At 44.9% G+C, this 6,796-nt stretch overlaps 1 long non-coding RNA gene across 1 annotated transcript; it reads right to left on the reverse strand.

Annotated features, from left to right (window-relative positions):
- Window positions 1-293: 293 nt before the first annotated feature.
- Window positions 294-4,703, reverse strand: LOC141146192 (uncharacterized). The gene is made up of 2 exons (XR_012244756.1): window positions 4,367-4,703; window positions 294-567 (listed from the first exon to the last, which is right to left on the reverse strand). It is a non-coding gene; the product is annotated as an uncharacterized lncRNA (long non-coding RNA).
- Window positions 4,704-6,796: the final 2,093 nt, after the last annotated feature.

Genomic DNA, 6,796 nt, shown 5'->3' on the forward strand with positions numbered 1-6,796 from the left:
CCCAGAAGGCAACGGGGGGGGGTAGGAGGAGGGCACAAAAAAGTGATGTACCCACGCCATGGCGCCATGGTACGGAAGTCCCGAAGAAAACGGGATTTTTTTTTTTTTTTTAAACGGAGCTCAATTTTTGCCTGGAACTCCCTTTTATTTAAACTTTTTAAAATGAACACAATTTGACATCTTCTTCATCCCACATGGCGGTCAGTGGTGACAGTGAGTGGCGGCGGTCAGTTGCGGTGGTCAGTGGCGGCGGTTGGTGGTTGCACACACACGTTCACACCAGAGTCCTCACATTGGGGTTCAGTAAATTATACTTTAATCTGTAACATCGAGAATATCAGATAATAAAAAGTGAGAGTCCAGGTGAGAGGACCGGCGATCACCAGGAAAAAGAGGATTTGGGCGCAAATATTGCGGCTTCACTTCCGTTGTTTGTGTCTTGATGGCGTTTGTCCCATTTCTTCAGCACTTCTCTAATTTGCAGAGGGAGCAATCTACAGGAAGTCTTGGAATACCTATTAGTTCTAGAACTTCTGTATTTGTTGGGTCTTCATTATCTTTCCATCCCTGGGTGGGGAAAGAATGTAAAGAACAATGTTACTATTTAAAATTGATGTTAAAAAAAAGACTGAACAATAAAAAATAAATAAATAAACAAATCATTGAATCAGTTAAAATCAAATTCCACTCCATTTTTTAGCTTCTTATAGAGTTGGCAAGCTTTATACTCTCCACTAGGTTACTGTTGGGGGCAGTTCAATCAATCAGTCAATCAATTAATAAATCAATCATTCGATAAGCCTAAGTTCACATTGGTACGATTTGGCATGCGATTTGACATCATCAATCGGCGGCTATTGTTGGCATTGACACCATGACTTTGCGGCGTCGCACACGCCGATTCCCAAAGGTAGTTCCTGTACTACTTTTGGCGACTTCAGGGGGGGGCAATTTGTATAGACATCCATGGAGGAACCCGTACGGACGCTTGTCAAATCACCGCAGAAGTCGGACTGCATTGCCGGGCTGAACCCGCACAATTTCTAACCTGCAGGAATGTGAACCTGGGCTTAATCGCAGGAGATCCAGGGGGCTCCGTTAAAGGAGATTTCCCCTCAGCAGGACAGGAAGTGAGTAGAAATCTCTCTTAAACACTTCAGCTCCAGGAAAGGTTTTATCCCCTCCTTTCATGACCAGGCCATTTTTTCCGATACGGCACTACGTTATTTTAACAGACAATTGCGCGGTCGTGCCACGCTGTACACAAATAAAATTGATGTCCTTTTTTTTCCCCCACAAATAGAGATTTCTTTTGGTGGTATTTGATCACCTCTGCAGTTTTTATTTTTTTGCGCTATAAACAAAAAAACAAAAAAGACCGAAGATTTTGAAAAAAAAAAAAAAAAAACATTTTTTTACTTTCTGCTATAAAACATTCCCAAAAAAAACATGTAAAAAATAAAATTTCTTCATCGATTTAGGCCAATATGTATTTTGGTAAAAAAAAATCCCAATAACGGTATATTGATTGGTTTGCGTAAAAGTTATCGTGTCTACAAACTATGAGATATTTTTATTTATTTATTTATTTTACTAGTAATGGCGGTGAACAGCGATTTATAGCTGTACTGCGATATTGCGGCCGACAAATCAGACACTAAGTGACACTTTTTGGGGACCAGTGACACTAATACAGTGATCAGTGCTAAAAAAAAAAATGCACTGTCACTGTACTAATGACACTGGCAGGGAAGGGGTTAACATCAGGGGCAAGCAAAGGGTTAAATTTGTCCTTTGGGAGTGCTTACTAACTGGGGGGGGGGGTTGCTTTGACTTGGGGGAAGGTAAAGATCTGTGTCCCTGCTTAGCAGAAACACAGGATCGGCACATTCCCCTCTGACAGACAAGGATAGAGAGGGTAAAAAAGGGGGAGGGGTATGCCTATATATCAAGAATAATGTACAAGTGAATGTGAGAGATGACATCACTAAGGGAGCTAGAGAGGAGGTGGAATCCTTATGGGTAGAGCTCCAAAGGGATGAAGCTAAGGGGAAAATAATACTGGGAGTATGCTATAGGCCCCCTAACCTGAGGGAGGAAGTGGAGACGGATCTCCTATCACAATTTGGATTAGCAGCAAGGATGGGAAGTGTTATCATAATGGGGGATTTTATTTATCCAGACATAGACTGGGCGGAGGGAACCGCGCATTCATCTAAGGTTTGCCAGTTCCTAAATGTCTTGCAGGACAATTTTATGGGTCAGATGGTAGACGCACCAACTAGAAACAAAGCATTACTGGATCTACTGATTACCAACAATACAGACCTGATCACGGATGTGGAAATATGGGGCAATTTAGGAAACATCGATCACAGGTCAATTGGTTTCAGTATAAATCACACAAATAGGAAACATAAGGGGAATGCAAAGACACTGAATTTCAAAAGAGCCAACTTCCCTAAACTATGAACCTTGTTAGAAGATATAAATTGGGATAAAATCTTAGGAACAAAGAACACGGAGGAGAGATGGGTTTGCTTTAAGAGCATATTAAATAAGGGCATTAGCCAATGTATCCCATTGGGTAATGAAATTAAAAGAGCGAACAAAAGTCCTGGATGGCTTAACTCCAATGTAAAAATGCATATAAAAGCAAAGGAGAAGGCCTTCAAAAAATACAAGGCTGAGGGATCATCATCAGCATTCAGACTTTATAAAGAATGCAACAAGAAATGTAAGGGTGCAATTAGGACAGCTAAGATAGAACATGAAAGACACATAGCGGAGGAGAGCAAAAAAAATCCCAAGAAATTCTTTAAGTATGTAAACAGTAAAAAAGGGAGGACAGACCATATTGGCCCCATAAAGAATGAGGAAGGACATCTGGTTACAAAGGATGGGGAGATGGCAAAGGTATTGAATTTATTCTTCTCCCCAGTCTTCACGAGTGAATCGGGGGGCTTCACAGGAAGCACCTCCATGGTTAACAGAGGACGGAATTAAAATTAGACTTGAGAAACTTAACATTAATAAATCACCGGGACCAGATGGCTTGCATCCGAGGGTACTTAGGGAACTCAGTCAAGTAATTGCCAGACCATTGTTCCTAATTTTTACTGACAGTCTACTGACTGGAATGGTACCAGCTGATTGGAGAAAAGCCAATGTAGCACAAATATTCCCGAGAGTCAAGGGACAGATCGGCTTCGGGTGAGGACATCGCAGACAAGTGAGTGTCCATATTTTAAAAGTCAGCAGCTGCAGTATTTGTAGCTGCTGACTTTAAAAAAAAAAATTTTAGACGGAACTCCGCTTTAACTTTAAACTACGTAGAGGGTTCTTTACTGTAAGAGCGACAAGGATGTGGAATTCCCTTCCACAGGTGGTGGTCTCAGCGGGGAGCATCAGTAGTTTCAAGAAACTATTAGATAAGCACCTGAACGACCGCAACATACAGGGATATACAATGTAATACTGACATAAAATCACACACATAGGTTGGACTTGATGGACTTGTGTCTTTTTTCAACCTCACCTACAGGGGGGGACTGACAACTCATGGGGCCCCCGGGCAATGGGAGATTATGGGGCCCCCGGGCAATAGGAGATTATGGGGCCCCCGGGCAATAGGAGATTATGGGGCCCCCAGGCAATAGGAGATTATGGGGCCCCCAGGCAATAGATTATGGGGCCACACAGTATACACACACAAAATACACATACACACACTGAAAAGGTACTGGAGAGGCGGGGCAGGTATAATCTCGGGATTTTTAAAAAAACACAGATTTTTACATACTGTCCCTGGTTTTATTGAGGCTTGCAATCCTGATGGGGCCCCTTAATGGCATGGGGCAGTGCCTGAGTGCCCGAATGGTCAGTCCGCCCCTGCTCACCTACTTTGTAACTATGTATGTAAGACTGCCGTTCTGCCTTCTCCTGAACGATCGGCGGGTCCTGGTGGACACCGTGTCCGCTCACAGCGGGAGCGGGTCGCCGGCTCCTCTCCTCTTTTCTCTTCTCCTCCCCTCTCCTCCTCTCTCCCCATTCTGTTCTCTCCTTTCTTCCCCTCTTCTCTCCCCTCCTCTTCTACTCTTTGTCTCTCTCTTCTCCCCTTCCATTCTCTCCTTTTCTCCCCTCCTCTTTTCTCCTCTTCTCTTTTCCTTTCTTCTCTCCTCTCCCCTCCCATCCTTTCCTCTCCTCAGCTTTTTCCACCTCTTCTCTCCTCTTTCTCCTCCTCTCCCCTCTCCCCTTCTCTCATCCTCTCCTCCGTTCTCCTCTCCTCTCCTCTTTTTTCTCTTCTAGTAAACACTTTTCCAGAAAAACTCCTTAACACAAATTCACAAGACTTGTAGCCTCTTACCGGGATGTTTTTGGTGCGACACACACAGCCTGAGCAACCATAAAAATCACAACATATTTCTTGTCTTCTCTCCCCCTCCTCCGGCAGGGCCAGCGTGGAGATGAGCGCCACGGATAACCCAACAAGGAGAAGAGTCCACAGCCACCTCATTGTTAGGTGTGATGGGTGGAAAGACGATCAAACCACCAACGTTATATTCCACGGTGCGCTCCGTCCGCTCCCAGCAACTGATATCAGAGCCGCACACAATTCCCCGCACTTTATATCACACATTGCAACCTGTAATTATGCAAATAATATAATTTATACATTATGTGATGGTTGCAGAGCTGTGAAAGATATTAATAACATTTGGAATGACATTATAATTTCCTATAAAGCAGATAAACCGGATCTCAGTACAAGACAGAGCAAAGTCAGTGGGGAGACTGGGAGGGGTTCCTGGGGGGGGGGGGGGGGGGGGATGAGAAAACTCACCTAGAATATTTATTACAGTTTGCATCATTGTACCAGGAAGGAAAGTTCAGTTGTGAATGTTGGAGCAGAAATGAACCACTTTCCATCCAGGACAATTTTGACATTTATAACACACGTTACAATCAGAATTTCTTTCCTAGAAAATTACTTGGAACCCTCAAACATTACATAGTTTTCAAAAGTAGAGGGCCTGGAGAATAAAATGGTGATGTTGCAATTTTTGGGCTTGGGGCGCATAGCACTGCGCCCCGAGCCCACCCACTTGTGTGACATTAGCGAATTAATATTCGCTAATGTCTTCCTGCTTCTCCTCCTGGCCAATCAGGAAGCGGGTCCTGAGACCTTAGTCTTAGGACTCCCGGCCAATCATGTCTCAGAACCCGCCTCCTGCTCAGCCGGGAAGAGAAGCAACAGCTTCCCCCCCCCCAGGGCAGAAACAGCCCTTTTCCGGAGCCTGTATTCAGCAATGCAGCATCACCTTGTCCTTCTCCCCGCACCTCTACTGCAGTATAATGTAAGGCTACGGATCGCACGTGTGGGGGGTGGCGAGTAGATTGAGAGCGGCGCTGGGGGGTGCCATCAGTGCGAGTGGATCGAGAGCCGCGGGAGGAGGGTGTGAGTGAGGGGGCCAGGTCTGTTTGCCATCCCCCCCCAAAATATTGACCACCAGCTACCACTGCACTATTGACAGGCTGCTGTAAAAATTTTGTTACTCTAGGTAACCACTTGTGTCTTCACACTACTCCACACCGATGTCTTCATACCCCCAATGTGTTAAGACCCACTCGGTGAACTATGTGTTCCGGTTACTTGCAATACACCTCTTTTAGTAAATTCAGACCAGGCCAGGACAACGTTTCAATAATTTATTTGGGAAAAGTGCAAAATGAACATTCCAACATCCAACATAGAAATGCAATGTATGCCCCTACTCCTAGCTACAGGCTATGTGCTGCCCCGGCATACCTGCAAAGGTGAATTCCAAGCAAGTACAATCCTTTAGAGGCACTCATGTTAAAGCAAGTCCTTCGGAGGTATGTTCCATTCCTGGTGTCTTCAGGGTGAACCCCAGGTTCAGATGGCTTTACTTTCCGATGGCCTCCCTCTGCTCCTCACGGGTATCATTCTCTGTCTCTCTCTCTCTTACGGGTACTTGATATCACTCTTTTGCAAGAGGAGACCTTCTCTCTCTGTGACTCTGACATTGAAATTTGGCTGCACACAGAGCACACAGCCAAATCTCCTGTTTCTAATAATAATAACAATTTCGTCTAATGACATAAATGCATCTCACCTTTTGATCATATGTCTTTCCTTCTGCCATAGCCCATCCTCTGACGTGTGCCCCTTCCTCACAAACACACACAACACATGCTTACGTTCTCATCCCAGCAAGACTCCTTGCCAAGCAGACCCCTGGCTCTTTATTCAAAGACAACAAAAGAAATCACAAACAGGAAGCCCTGAACCCAACAGACAATCGCTTCCTTCACAGGATAGGACCTCACAGGATATGACCTCACAGGATATGACCTCACAGGATATGAGCACAGGATGTGAATGACCATATAAGGATTTAACAACACAACACAACCACCAATTACTACAGGACATGATACAATATACAATAACCAAATACGATGACTAGAGTTCCTCGTGGATGGGAGATTATCTGCAGGTGTACGTCATGGCACCCCAAACATGTTGATCAGGCATACCAGGGGTGACAAGAGCAAACAACCGCTAAACCAATAATGTCTTTGCAGAGCGAACACGTCCCCACCAGACGATCATTCTGTGCATTGCACAGGGGCCCTTTGCTGGCGGACATGTCCTCTCTCCGCAGACACCTCTCTCCAAACACCAGGAAGTTTTCCACTACCTAACAGGTCTCAACCAGCATCAGTCTGCCCCAGTCAGCTCTTCAGAGCGGGCTGCGAGAGAGCAGACACT

The sequence above is a fragment of the Aquarana catesbeiana genome, linkage group LG05 (assembly GCF_042186555.1).
Source record: "Aquarana catesbeiana isolate 2022-GZ linkage group LG05, ASM4218655v1, whole genome shotgun sequence".
Taxonomy (NCBI): Eukaryota; Metazoa; Chordata; class Amphibia; order Anura; family Ranidae; genus Aquarana; species Aquarana catesbeiana.